General features: G+C 43.7%; 1 long non-coding RNA gene across 1 annotated transcript; it reads right to left on the reverse strand.

Moving 5' to 3' along the window:
- Positions 1-8,379: 8,379 nt before the first annotated feature.
- Positions 8,380-15,272, reverse strand: LOC141942077 (uncharacterized). Its single transcript, XR_012628515.1, has 3 exons — positions 15,108-15,272; positions 9,190-9,313; positions 8,380-8,421 (listed from the first exon to the last, which is right to left on the reverse strand). It is a non-coding gene; the product is annotated as an uncharacterized LOC141942077 (long non-coding RNA).
- Between the last annotated feature and the right edge of the window lie 359 nt (positions 15,273-15,631).

Below are 15,631 nucleotides of genomic sequence, written 5' to 3' on the forward strand. Positions count from 1 at the left end.
CAACCCCGGCTGGTGGGCACTCGGTTACTCTTCAGCCAGAAGCCGCGGCTCGGGTACTGCACCCCGGCCGGGACGGGGGACCCGCCGGGGAGGGTGTCCCACGGACGGCAGTGCCGCGGGGGGCGGCCCGGGCGGCCGGGGGTGCTGGGCACTGAACGAATTCACCTCCCAGCTGGGCAGAGAAGCTGCTTTTGGAGAGCAGAAATTTAGTCCCCCGTCTCCCAGCCCTCCCTGCCTCTCCGCTAAAGTCCTTGGCTGCGTAGGGCTGCGCTGGTTCCGCTTTCCCAGCGGGACCGCGCGGGCGCTTCTTGCCCCTGCTCCGCGCGGGGACAGTGGTAGGGACCCCAAGGGCTTCGGGAGGGGTGCAATCAGCTCATTGCTTCTTCCTAAGGGAGGCCGGGAAACCCGAGGGTCCAGGGCCGAGAGCGACTGACAAAACGAAATTAACTTGAAAAATGGGTTTTCCTCAAAAAATAAAATAAAAATAAACAAAAATAAATAAAACAAAAAATAAACAAAAATAAATAAAACAAAAACTAAAATAAAACCAAAAATAACATAAAATAAATAAAACCAAAAATAAAATGAAATGAAATAAAATAAAATGAAATAAAATAAAATAAAATAAAATAAAATAAAATAAAATAAAATAAAATAAAATAAAATAAAATATAAAATAAAATAAAATCCTTTCCTCTGCCCCTGCTTATTCTCAGGAGTAGAAGAAGACGCCGGGCGCAGCACTCCGGGTCCCCAGTGCCGCTGGGGGAGCGAGGGGGAGCTGCAGGAGCTCGGGGCCGTTACGGGGCCGGACTGTCGGGGAGGGCTCCCGGATCCGTCCTGCGCTCCCACCCGACGGCAGCTCCGCTCGGGGGGGCAGGACACGGCACGTGGGGACGCAGCAGTGGGGACCCCCTGCTCTGCCCCCGAGCGTGGCCGGGAGCTGGCCCCGGGCCTGGAGGTGACGCTGCGGGACCCACGGCCCCCGTACGAGCCGGGCTTGATCGACGGGACGGAGACAGACACGAGTGGCATTCTCCTTCCCCAGAGGTGGCCGGGGAGGGTTTGGGGCTGGGCTGAGCATCAGCCTGCAGTCGTGGGGGGCTCTGCGCTGCCCCTCTCTCCCCGCCGGCTCCTCCAGCGTTACCTGGTGCTTTCCCACCTTCCCCCCCTCTCACGGCCGGTACGGCAGCCTCTTCCATCTCCTTAAATTAACCCACAAAGGCGATCTCTCGCCCAGAAGTAGGGTACAGGAAAGTTTGGGGGGGGAGTCGGAAGATTTTTGTCCTTGGCTGCAAGACATCGAAAAGCCCCAGTTCCTACCCAGGGCGGGGGACAGTCTTGCCGCCCCGCTTGGACGCCAGGCTTCATCCCTATGCGTCCCCCTTCCCCCCAGCCTCGCCCCCCGGGGCCAAAGGGACGACGAGACACGGCGGTACCGGCCGGCCCGGCTCTGCACCGCCTTCTCGGGGGCGGCTCGCCCGGCCTCAGCCCTCCCCACGGCCCGGGGCTCCCCGGAGCCGAGACACTTCCCCATGTCACCCCTGTCCCCCCCCCCACCCCCAGCCAGGGAAAAGCAGCGTCCCCGTCCTGGCCCCGTGCGCCCCGTCCCGGCTCGCGTCCCCCGGGGGGGGGGGGGGGGCTCTGCGGCCAGGAGGGGCAAAGCAGGGGCGAGGAATAACCCCTTTTCCTCCAGAGAAATGCGATGGCTGAAGAGCTACCTGTCTAGATTCTTTTTGCTTCCCGCCCCTCGCTAACACGACCCGGGGGGGCCCGTCCAAGCACCTCCCGCCCCCCGCGGACGCCGGGACCCCGGGCCAGGCCTGCCCCGACGGCCTTTGCTGTTTTGCATTTGGTGATGGTTTCACTCTCTGGCGGTGTCCAACAAGTGCAGGCGTCCGAAGGCACGCTCAAACGGGCTGCCAGCCGCCGTGCAGAGGTTAACCGTAATTTTGATGAGAACTCTTAGATGAAATTACCTTCTTGCTGTAAAACTGCATGTACTGAAAATTGGCCAATCCGGCAGTTTTAGTACTGAAGAATTTTTCTTTCTCAAATAAAGACTAACGAAAACCTCAAATGTCACCACGTTGGTGGTCTACCTAACGATGCAAAGCGGGGAGAAGGTGTGTTTTCCCACCAGTGCGGCAAGACGCAGTCCCCACAGCTGAAGGGACCCCATGGATTCGGGGAAAACTTGCCGGAGGAGGCAAGGCTGGATGTGGAGACCCTCCCTAAAGTTAAGCATCATCCTTCTCTTTACAACGAGAGGGCAGGAAAGAGAAATTACATCTTTTCTCCATTTATTACCTGGCAAACAAAGGACAGAAAGAGTTTTTTGTGTTTTTTAAAGGCTAAACATCTTAAGTAAAGAACTTAAAGTCGCTTTACAACCCGCCTTGCACAAAGACCATGTGTCGGCGATATGGCCTGTCTCCACCTCCCAATAGCTCCAGAAAACTGCATAGAAACTGGACACAGATCTGCTGTGCAGGTCTTTGCTCTTGGTCTGCCTATGGACTATAGAAAAAAAAAATAATTGAGGAATAAACAAACAGTGCAAATGACATTTCGTTAGGGAATAGAGCAGTAGGCGGTTATGATTACATTATAAAGCGTACTGAGTATTTCTCGTATCATTTTCTTGTGACACCAAGCCCAGATTTGTTTGGTTTACATATCAAACAAAAACAACTGCTAGAGCCTAATAACTCATGTATTTCTTTTGACTTAACTAGATTTTTGCTTACATACATTCAAGTCAAGTAGATAATGAAATACAATTGATCTGGAAATCTCTTTGTCTCTTTCAAGGTGAAAAAAACAGGGACTTGAAATATTCTGTTTGAACCTACTAATGAAAATAAAGTAGATCTTTCTATCGAGGAGACTGAAAAAAAAAACCCACAAGAAATAATTGAAATAAACAGCATGAAAGGAGTATTATGGTGAAACTGTTTACAGAAAATTTAAGAGTCCATCTGAGGAATGTTTCGATCATACAAACATAAAGGGTGCAACTAGGAGGAGGCTGGTTGTCGCATTTTGAGTCGATAGCCTAATTTTGACACGTGTCAAGACACTTTAAAGACTTGAAAGTACCCAGGGAAAAAACAGGAGAAGAACCGCAATTTCAGCACAAGAAAAAGAGCATTCCTAAGGGGAGGAACGGCTCGGGCGTCGCTAGGTAGTTGATGGGTTTTAAAATGTGCCTGAAGATGGTGCTATTTAGATGGCAGAAGCAAGGTCCCGAGCAGCTGCAGTAAAGTGGTATATTACAAAAAAAAATCTGCTCACCCAAAGTTGTGCAACAGCAGATTGCTCTAACAATGATTCAAAAATCTAAACAGTGGAGATGTACTGAGGAAAGGCTTAACAAGCAACTTAATTTTAGAATAATTTCGCTGTGATAAACCAATTTTTGGTAAGGTGAAATTTCAGTCCCCCAAAATCTATCAGCAGATCTCACTCCCCCACTTCAGCCTGGCTGAAGTCTTCCTGCTCACCCTCCTGACGCCCCACCCTGGGTACAGCCTTTTTCCACTCACATCTGTGCACCGAGCGCCCTAAGGAAAAGAGAAGTCAAAGGGAAATACGGCTGATTTTTATTCAACAGATGGTGAAGGAATTTAAAGTGGAATTTCCCACTATGTACAAGCTTTAATGTTATTAAGCTTGATTTTAATGTGAATGCAAAGTGATCTGCTATAGTTTATGACAGCGAATTCTTCTCTCTCGGTCAGACTGGGAACCAGATTTTCTTCTGATGGTTTTAATAAGGTAATTTTTAAAAGGGCATCAGGAACTGGACTAGTAGATTCAAAAAGAAATGCACTGGCATGTGTAAGACACTTCGCTGCAATTCACAGTAAATAATCTGAGGGGAAAGCTAGCTTTCTGGCAAAAATACAGTTCTTGCAGAATTTATGTTTTCCCCTAAATTGCACAATGCTTTTTAACACCATATGCCAATCTGGGAATCTCAAGCGTAGTAATTAGCTTTGAGTTTTTGGAACATTTCATAAAGCCTGGATTAATCCCAACTGTATTATCTGGTGTCAGTTACTGTAAATTGGAGGCGCAGCATACCGAGTTACCAGTCAGTGAATTGTGCAATAATGACCATATGCCGTATGTTATTTTGCATCTTTCCTGTATATATATTCTACCTATAACTTGTGCTAGATCCAGTTAAGGGGAAAGCCATATTTGCTCCTGGTGCAAAGCAAAGCATGCTGCATGTTGCAAAAAGTGGGTGTCTCCCAAACGGCAGGCTTTAAGTCAACCCCCTGCTGAGCCATTGTACTGAAATACATGTTGCTTTTTAGAACTTTAAATTTACTTCCTCCCAAGAAAAATATTATCCCAGCACTATCTAATGACCAGCCGTAGGATCTTAACAGCTTGTAGGGTCACAGTCTTGAATTGACGTGCCACCTTGACATGGATTAAGGCATAGGAAATGCTTCCTACAGCCTGTTGCCATCTCCTGTGCTCCCTCACAGTCACCAGCTTTGGCTTTGCCTCTCCCCTCAAAGTCCCTGGTCTGTGCTGCCCTGTCTGAAGAAGTTCTCAGAGCTGGGCCAGCAGTATAGGTTTGCATAGGAGCATGTCTGTGCTGCTTATTTTCTTCTGGTAATTTCATTATCTTTCTTACTTTTGCCCCAGAACCAAGTTCAAGGTGGCCTTCTAAGTGTCACTAGAAGTACTGCAAATAGACAGCTAATGCAACTGAATTGCTCTATGATGGCTGTTTTCTTTCTTGATTCATAGCAGGAACATGAGCCCTCCTCACCCAGGGAGCTTCTGGCCACAGTGCTTAATCCAGTGGGCAGAATCAAATCCAGAGTGAATAGTTGCCTATGATTTGATGAATCACTGCTTTTCAGTGTGTCCTCTGAACAAAATACAGACATTAATGATGGCATTTTTCTCATTGTTTTTGCAGGTGGGAATCAGTTGCCAAAGCGATGTGTCTATTGTCACCTGAGCCATATAGCATTCAAAGGTCCTGCTCTGGCACCATGGGGGTCTCCCAGAGGTCCCGTGCATACTTGAAGTCCTATGCAAATATATTGATTGTCTTTGGGAATATCAAAGGGCACTAAGTAGTCACATTTAAGCAACCTCACTATATTCTGGACACGTGTACCTCAGCTAGTCACCGTGGGCTCTTCTCGCAGTCGGTGGAGGGTAGTAGGCACTTTTAGGGCACAGTGCATCTGATAAATGTGTCCTGTGGAGGACAGACTGTGTGCTAGGTTCAGATGTTTTTGTGCAGTTTAGGGTGTCTAGGCTAGCTGTAAATAGCTAAATTACAGATGATTTCCTCTCCAAATAACCCAGGTTCTGTTCTTCTGCTTTGTGTAGCAATAAAAATGAAAGAGATGCCAGCGGACCCAAAACATCTGTGATTCTCATTCTCCAAAGGCCCCACAGATTCTGGTTGGGAGAGAGAAAAATAGCTTTTCCAAAGAAGTCACGAGAATGCTTCCCAAGAATGTGATGATGTTTCCAAGCCATTAAAAGGGGAAAAAAAAAGAAGAACCTAAGGAGGAACACAAACTCATTCTTTCAGCAGAACCTTATTGGTTGTCCATGGGGAATAGTTTGTTTTGTGTTGTGGTGGGGCTTCTTTTTTAGATCCAAGGTTAAGCACCCAGTAAGGCCAAGTCCCATATCAGAAAGATGGTGACCTAAATTAAGACAACAGTAAAAGAAAGAAACATGAGGCTCAGTTTTTAGGCAGTGATGCAACAAGGCAGGCTAAATATTTATTAGTTCAAGGTCAGAAGTTGTCTCAGGTAGGGTCAGAACTTGAACACCGGATTCCTCTGACTTTCCCAGTCAAATGACTTGTCTTCATCTTTGTACAGACATGTGGTTTTGGCAACGTACTGTGTAGGATTTTTTCAGCTAGATGTGAAATTTGAGGCAGGCTTTTTTACAAAATTCTGTAGGGTTTTTTTACTTTTTGTCTTTTTTCATTTTTCTTCTTTTTTCAATAGACAGAAAGACTGTGTGGCCCATGAAAAAATCAACACTTGGAAAAACTGTTCTTTGAGTTCAGTTATTAACTGCTAAATCATTTTTAAACCAGGTCTGCTTCCTATTTTTTCCATTTCCAAATATAAAATATGTCACTGTTTTGCCTTGTGTGTTAAGATGTTAGATCAATATCTGAATAATTAAATGCAGCAGGACAATGTACAGTTTAATTAGCCTTGAGGTTTTCAGAGTATTAGCTATTAAAACTAAATAGGAAAATTGGCTTGCTCTGAATCCTTTTATTTATAAATTATAACTTGGCAAAAGTACAGATCTAAGTTTATTATGCATTTGGATTACACAGTACAGAACTGCTAGGAAAAATCTTAATCCATTTAGACCACAGCAATCATTTTTTGTTTGAGATCGGTTACATGCACTATGCTCTCGCAACATCCGTGATCATCCCGATGGGCTCTGAAGTACCAGGACCGTTTTGAAGCCGTTTAACACCACGGACCTCACCTTTGACTAAACTTTTAGTGAGGGAAATGAGAAAAAGACAACCCTCGGTCCGGGTTTTTTTTTTTTTTTTGCAGAAGTCTGTGCTTGGTCAGGGGAGGGATTTGGCCTCGAGGTGGCACTGCGATAAGGCCCATTTGGTCTTCAGTTAAGCTGACAGTGAGGTAGCTTTCTGCCCTGGTATTTAAACGATTAAACACATCTACACATCGTACCTATCTACACATCGTCAAGGTTGTTCTTCTACGTCACCTTATTTTCACCTATGTTTCGTTTACATTAATATTTGCATTTTCTTCCATGCAAGTAAATACAGGCACACATTTTGAAAGCAGATAAAACACCCTGATAGCGCAATCCAGCATAAGAAAACTAAAGGGAGAAAAAAAGTAAAAGAAATATTTTAATCTCTTTCAAAATAAGTGCAGAGCCATCAGACACTTTTTTTGTTGACTTTATTTACACAAGGAAAAGATGCAAAATGCTGATTCCTGCTAGCAAAAATATTTTCTCATTTACTGTTTCACAAGTGTGCTGTTTCATACCAAGGAAGTCTGGCTAAATGTGCACCTGGCAGAAACATCAGATAAGACTGCAGAATAGAAATAAGTCAAACCCAGAACAAAGACCATGTGGCCTATGGTCAAAGACGACTGTCTTGAAATAGGTCAGATCCAGACACTTAGAAAATTCCCAACTCAGGGAACGCACAGATTTTGGATTACTTTCCTCAGATCTCATTCAGATCCAAACTACTCTTGCTAAATAAAAGCCATATAAACTCACATGCCAACTAATAATTTCCCCAGATTCAGCCTGTGTGAAAGACAACTTTAGGATTTTTATACTTCTTTTCTTAAACATGCTGGTTATGGTAGAATTCTAAATAGTCTGTGCTCACATATCCTGCTTAATTTCTGATTATGTACAGATAATACCTTTAGGATTTATTAGTGTTTGCAAAATTGGTAGTAGTAATCTAATCTGGAATAGTAATCTGAATTTAAATTGGATCTAAAGAATCTATAGGTCTTCATTAGGTGTCAACAAGGCTCCCAAAGCTCTGTAAACAACACTGAGGGTTACTTAGGATCAACAGGATGCAAGTGCTGATTAAATCCCAATTAATCCTTCCCATGTCTCATGCAAACTGTAGATTTGGTCGTTATGGAAAGAAGTTCAGATTCCCCAGACTCAGGTTTCTGAAAGATAATCCACACTTAAATTTGTACCTCATAAGGCTAAGGTTTTGGGGGTTTTTTTGAGCCAAATCTCAGTGGATTTCAGATTTTTTTAAACGGACCTTAGCAGATATATCAAAAAGGGAAAACCCCTATGTAGGAACACTGGGAATATCAGCACAGGACAGAAAGCAAGAACCAAACATCAGACAAAAAGATGCTTGCTGTTTCTGACTCAGAATAAAAGTCTCTTTTTAATCCACTGTTTATCCCAGAGGTGTCCACAAGACTTCACTGACCATCACAAAGTCCAAGGAAATATTTCATTGTCAGTTATTTTTTTTCTGAATTGAACGCAAGGTTAAGATACACATAACCAAACACGGTTAACTCAGAATAATAACATTGTTGTGCTTAATAAAACAATTAAAATTATGCTGGAAATGAAGAGCTCCAGATGAATCAATTGTTTTTTATCCCTGTGGACTAAAATAACAAGAAGTCTAAGCAAACACTGTGTTTTTTATCCTCAGCTGAACTTGAATTTGACTTCACTGTACCATGTAATAATCTGGCTACAGTCCCGCAAAACTTGCCATTTTATGTAAGGGAATGGTTGTCATGCACCTTTGTATGGCATAGTTTTGAGGCTATATGCATATATTTTTAAGGATAAGCAAAAGATGGAGTGATGAGTCAGGTCCTTAGTCTGCTTCTGTTGTTCTTCACACTAAAAGGCACAAATGGAGGAAGGGGAAAGGATTATTCCAGCTAGACAAGCTAGAAGCAGCCAGAAAATGAAGAAACAGAGGTAGGCTTCATTTCAACCAGCCTCAAACAGCTAAAAGTTAGGTGTTTGGTTTAATATCATTGTCCTCTACAGAGACTTTTGGCAGCACTTGCAGTAGTGTTCATCCCTGCCAAGTAGGGGTGCATGGGGAGGGGAGATGGGTCACCTTCTGCAGGTGCCCCTCTTGCCCCTCCACACAGAAGTCGTCAAGATAAATCTATCAGACTGAACATCTAACTTCTGGCTGGCTCCTGCCCCAAGTGGGGATCATGGCGCTGTGGAAACATGTGATTGCTGCTGTGGACAGCCATCTTGTTTAACGCACATGTCCTCCATCCCAGCTGAACCCTGTGGAGACCTGGCAGTGTTTGGGCCTTTGGTCTGACAACCAAAAAGTACAGATAAGATCTCACTCACTCTGAATGTCCTGACTGTCAAATGTTCAGGAGACAAGCAAAAGCAAAGACTACGCTCGGCATCTTAGAGAGCAATTGCAAGCAGATGGTGGACATGTTTCTCTCTTGCTAAATGTAAGAGGACAGCTTTTTAGGCCTGACCAAGCCTGGACGACCCATTGGGGCTGCTGAGGGGGTTGAAACCGCCTCACCCTAAGCAAGGAGCAAGGCAGGGTCAGGCGAGCTCTGCAAAAGGTGGAGACAGAGCACAAATTGTTTCAGCAGCTCTAAGATATACGACAGAGCATGTTACCTGCTGACAGCTCCAGAGCAGAGGGATGCAAAAAGACCCCGAGTTCCCGCTGCAGAGGGGTGCCAAAAGCTGGGAGTGTTGGCGTCGTTCCAGCTACTTCCCCTCTGTTTTTTTCCCTGCTGACCTGTGCAGGCAGTGAGACAGTAGATGTGAATGAGGGAATGCCTTCTTAGCTCATCTGGTTTACTTATTTGACAAGGTAGACATATTCCCTCCGTTTTCTGCATGAGGAGTCAGCTCTGTGAGGAAGTACCCTTTCAGATCACCTGGAATAAGCTTACAAAATGTTCCTCTTGTGTACCTCAACAGAACTGTTGGTGTGAAGAAGAAAAGTAGACATTTGTAAAAAAGCGACTCTGGGATACAAGGGATGTAAGTGTCAACCCCACCAACCCCAACTCGCTAAATGTTGTTCTCCTTTACTGCCTGGAAGCCCCATTCAAGCACAAGCCTTGTTTGCTTATTTATTAAGTACATATGTTTTATGGAGTCTGTGATCTGCAGAAAACATTCCAGAATTTGGACCCAAGGGCAAAATCCTTTTTTCCAATCTGCACTGCCGATCTTTATGCTGATATTTTGCTCTTCCTAAGGGATTTCCGTGCAGTGAGGGAAAGAGAAATATCAGAGCTCAAATCCACCAGGTGTATCTGAAAGGAAAAACCTGCTTTGCTGTCCTCCTCATTGCCTCTCTCAACAGAAGGAGAAACACAAAAATGAAAATGCAAAAGAAAAGATGACGGCCAATACCACTAATACTTAATAAACTGACTGTTTTGAACTAAACCTGATGGCTTTTTGCAATAAGATGTCAGTTCCATCAGCGTTAGCAGTACTTCATAGCTCAACAAAAGAATGGAGATACTTCTCTCACACTCAACTTAGGAATTTTCTGTGAGAAAGAGCAACATTTTGGAAAAGGCTTCCTTTCCACCTTTCTACTCTTTAGATGTGTGTGATCTTGGATCACCCCTCTAGTTTCTCTTCCTTTTTTTTTCACCAAGTGTAGTCATTTCCAATAAGGTTCATGAAGGGTTTCTGCTTTTGAAGGTCCCAAATGGCTTAAATCACTCCTAGCACAAATGCACTCTCTATTGTGGAAACTGAAACCTGCCACACCATAAGGTGATCTGTATATTAGAACCAGATATCCCTTCACGTCTGCATTTCCAAGCAGCTATGTGGTATGTTTTGAGTTAGCCTACTTTTAGAGTGGCTCATCAGATAGAGATATAACTATAAATACCGCTAAAGGGCCGGTGTTTGCCAGGCTTTTGCAAGGATGCTGGCTGGGGAGAGAAGGACGTGTAGGCAAGAGGTACTCCCCTTTGCAAAACACATATCACCCTCCCAAACTACCATAACTGCACACCATGGTGACAGGTCACCTTTTCTTCCTACTATCTGAGGAAACTGCTGTCCCTTGCCAGATGAATGATGGGGTTTTGGGTGCTTCAGGTTGGATCCATGCTGGCCTCATCCTCTAGTCCTATATGCTTGGCTCTGCAGACTACATGATCTTCCACTCCAAAACAGGGTGGTCTGATACCTACCGGGAGCAATCCATGGACTTTATTATCCTATAAATGCCCCAACATGGTCTGGAAGGGGACTGATAAGCCAAAATCTGCCAGGGAGTAAGTTTACAGTGAAGACTATGAACAGGCATTTGCCTAAGCCTGTGCCATGATCCTTTTGACTTGCCTATACACACCCAGACAAGAAGGCCAAGTCATATGAAGCATTTGAGCAGGATAAGGGAAGACTAAGTCAGCCATGACTTGAAGCAGAGACGCCACACCATTATAGTGTGCTCATTAAAGAGAGCAGTCCCATCTCCAACCGAGTGCCTTCCCCTTACAAAATTCAGTTAATTGCATCTTCTCTGTAGAGCTGCCCTTCACCCATCTGCACCATGGTGTGTATTGTCATGAAGTGGCAAGAAAGCCTCCCCAAGACCAGACAGTTGGAAGGAGATACGCAAAGTGATTCATCTGACTTTTCTTATATGACAGTTACCCCCTGAATATGCGGACAATATTAGCTAGATATGCTTTGTCTTTAAGAGGAGCACGGGATGAAAAGGTTAGACTTAGAAATCTCCACTTAGTTTGATTAATTCTCCCCAGTGGATATGGGAGGAGAACTTTGCCTTAGAGAATGAGATAAAAGGGGCATTGGCACCTCTTCCTACTTAGTTGGTAGGACATAGCCCTGTGATGCACAACAAAGGTGCACTTTCATCTCTCCTTGCCCGTCTCCCCAGTACTGTCTCCATTGAAATCAAGACTTTAGCTTCTTCTGGGTAAGATGTGGATTTACAAAGTGTGATATGGAAATTTTCCTGCAGCAAGTCCACTTATCACTCTAACTTCAGATAACTGCAGTACAGATTTTATTATTCATAGCCAGAGGCCTGTGTAAATTTCTGGGTTGACTTCTCATGTCCTCACAAGGGCAGAATGTGGGCTGCGGTGTTCAGGTTTCATAAGGAATTACTGTGGGAACTGGCTCGCACCATCCTAACACAACTCAAGGAGTTTGTGAAGTCAAAGGGGAATCTTATGAGAAGGAGCTGATATGGTTGGGTTTCCTGCCGAGCCCCACTGAGATGCCGGGGAAGATAGCACATCTCAGTGTTGCTTGCTGAGAGAAAGCAAACAGAGCTTTACCACTGAGTTCACTCAGTGTTTGACCCAGCCTTCCTACTGCTTCAGGCTTTTCTAGGACTAATCGGACTTGATAACAAAATAATTCAGAACAAGAAAGTGAATGCATTTGGGGTTTCCATGGATTTACATTAGGATCTGAGTTCATTACAATATTAATTTTGACTAGGTCCAGTCCTTTCTCAAGGCATTTCAACACTACTTTCATGCTATGTGAAAATGTAATTTTTGTATACCATAATAAACATATTCGCATGTATGTAACTGTATATATCTCCAGATATGTATCTCCACATATGCTGGAGCATTGCAAAACCATTTCTAATACATTACAGAACCATTTGAAAGTTACATTCATCCCCAGATTTTAATGACTCACATAAACTCTAACTACGCATTGATTTCTATAAAGATTATTTCTGAACTCACTCAAAAATTCATGGTTTTAAATTTGTATATATATCATTGGTGGTAGAGGGGATTTTTTGGGAAATCTGTATGCCTCACTCAAATATGATTTGCAAAAGTATCATTTTTACATGACAATGAAAAATACTTTCCTTGATCTAATGGCAGCTTTAAAGCTTGCTATGTTGTCCTCTGTTATGATAAATGAATTACAGGTCAGTGGAAAGGTGATGTTTTCTGTCTTCTATCTATGCAGAGCTCACTTGCTTCTTATTAATATAACTCACAAATACAGGTGATTTTTTAAAATAATAAAGCTCCATGTAATTTTCACAAGTTTTCCTGAGCCCTTCCCTTAGAGTACACACAATTTGAGTCATTTTACTATCAAAGTGAAAAAGCTAGTATAATTTTTATCCCAATGTTAATGTTATTTGGGGGTAGCTTTGATCCATGCATCAATTTTCCTTTTACACAACTGTAAAAATACAAAGGATGTTTTGTACTGTAAGTTCTTAATACTTTCTTTGATTGAATTTGGCTCTGTCCTGGAATTAATCTAAAACTCCTGAGTCAATCAGATTTAAGAAGGTATGAGTTTTTACTAAATTTACTAAGTTCCAACTTGTTTTGAAGATTGATCTAAGAATCCAATATAACAACACATGGAGAAGTTCATTACAGTCCTTGACAATGGCTTAATGCACCACTGAAATCATTCAAGATTGCATGAGGGAAGGAGAACACCACTGCAATGAAATTCTATTTCAGAATCCTCAAGTTCTGGCAGAAAATCTTCAGATTCAAACTGTAAGTACATACAAACTAGAGATAGTCTACCTTGTTAGTTAAAAATAGTTTGATTTTCTTATCTTCTATAACACAAAAATAAAATGTTAAATATTATTTCAAAATTTAAATAGTTATATTCTATTGTGACAGTGCATTTTTTTCCCCTAGATCTTTTGTTTTAGGCAAAATAAATAGTTGTGTGCAATGTTTCATTTCAGGAGACCTTCATTTTTTGAGGGAAAATAATTCCAAAAGTCTTATGGATAATAAGTTAATGTTCAATAGCTTTGAAAAGTCACTCTTTTTTTACTGTGTCTCTGTATTTTCCAACTTGATTGTTAACAGAACAAAATATCCATGGTTAAGTCTGGTAAGGATCTCTTTCCATAATGCTCTTTTGTCTGTATAACAATAATAAAAGCTTTATTGGCACCTATTTCACATGACCTCCATAATTCTCCTGTGGCTGACCCTAACCAGTACCACTAAAATCATGCATTCTCTCACTGTACATACAAAAAAAAAAAAAAAAGAAAAAGAAAAAAAAAAGTTAAAATTTTGTCAGGAAGTCAATACCAAAGACTTTTCTGGAAAAGTCACTTTACAACAGGACTGTATTATAATTGCTAGCTCATTTCTGTAGGGACTACCTTTTTTTAAAAGATGTCATATAATTTGCTGATGATCCATTTTCTCTCCCCATCTCCAGTCAGACAATAAATATTTCCGAAAGGGCTCTGGAATTTTAATACATGGCGATAGATATTCCCCAAAATCATTCTCAAAGTGTTTTCTTCGTTAATATATTCACATACCCAAGGATATTCCCCAGTTTGATAATTTATCATGGGTTAAAATACCCCTCACTTAGCAAAGAAATAGCACTTAAGCGATGGGATTCATGCTCCCAGTTGTGTGACATTTATAACGAGGAATAAATAAGCATCACAGACAGTCAGGACGTGCTACGGGCTGGAAGTTTCCTTCCAAAGCATTTAGTGACTATCTGTGAATAATGAACACATTCATGGGAACCAGCATGGGTTGTGCAGCGTCCTTGAAAGGGGAAAAGTTCTCTGCCAACATCACTGACGGTGAACAGTTCAGTAGGGTTGGGTTTATAAAGATAATTTACTGAAAAATCCCTCCCCAGAATTATCAGTTTCTCTTTTTCCCCATCTTCGGGGAGCCCTTAAAATTTACTGCAAATTCAGAAAGGAATTCCACACAGTGTTGCTACTTAAGTGTTATTTAACCCACATTTGAAGGGTTTTAGAATTTTCTACCTGCAGAAAAAAAAAAATAAATAAATAAAAGGGGTGGGGTGGGGTGTCTACTGCCGTGTTGTCCTTGTCCTTTGCGGGTTCCCTGCCCGAAAGGCCACCCAAAAAGGGGTATCCCCGTGAGATGCGCACAGGACCCTCACCCAGGCGGGGGGGGGAGGGGGGGGGGGGTCGGGCTGGCTCGGACACCCCTCTGAAACTCTCCCTCCTTTGTCCCAGCAAGGCCCAAAGGGATGTCACCTCCCTCCCCCGGGTCCTGCTCCGCATCCGCGACTTTTTGACGGTGGCGGAGCCGGAGCAGAGACCTGGTGAACTCCATGCAGGGATGGGAGGTGCCCCGACGGGAGAGGTTTGGGCGGCTCCCCCGGGAGCTGAGCAATTTCCCCAGCACTCCCTGGGAGGAGGACGAGGAAGAGGGAGATGTTATACTGAGGTTTAGAGGCAGTACAACCATCTTCTGGTTGATCTTTTATTTTATGGTGGTTGGTTTTCTTTTTTAAGTAGACACCCAAACCATCCCACCACCACCTCTGCTCCTCTAAAGGAGCGTTGGACCCGAAAAACAAACGCTTGTTCCGAGTGTCTGCTTTTGCGTTTTGGTGGCTCCCGACTGTTTACTGAAGATGAGAATATGGTCTTTATTTGCTTTATTTTTATAGCTAAACCGAGTCTGGCTGAAAAACTACTTTTATTTATAAGTATATACCTATATATATATCTCTCAATATATCAACCAGAGGTAGATGTTGCCCAAGAATTTCCTTACCCTCAGCGCTGCCGTTGTGATCTGTCGGGAGGGCGATAGGAACTGAGCGATCTGTTCAGCGCCGCTTTTTTGGCATGGAGAACGAGAGACGGCTCCCCTTGCCAGGAGCCGGCTCTGCCCGCAGATCTGGGGGTTAAACGCCTCCTGCAAAGGTCCGGGCTCCAAACGTCCCGCGGGCCCTGAGCAGCACACAGGAGCAGAGGTTAGGTAGCGAGAGCTAAAGCCTGTCTTTCATTTCATTTCATTTCATTTCATTTCATTTCATTTCATTTCATTTCATTTCATTTCATTTCTATTTTACGACACATCGAGGCAGTGCTGGGGCAGGGGGGAGCAAGGGGAGACATCAAACACCGTCGGGGTAATTGCATTCACATTGCAGGCAGGCCCGCTCCAGCCCGTACGGGAAGCGTCAGGGCAGCGGCGGGAGAGCCCGGCCCGGCATCCCCGTGGCTCACTGGAGGCCCTTGTCACACTCGCAAACACGGTTTCGGCCCCAAATGTAGCCCTCCGGCTGCTGATTC

The sequence above is a fragment of the Strix uralensis genome, chromosome 4, assembly GCF_047716275.1.
Source record: "Strix uralensis isolate ZFMK-TIS-50842 chromosome 4, bStrUra1, whole genome shotgun sequence".
Lineage (NCBI taxonomy): Eukaryota > Metazoa > Chordata > Aves > Strigiformes > Strigidae > Strix > Strix uralensis.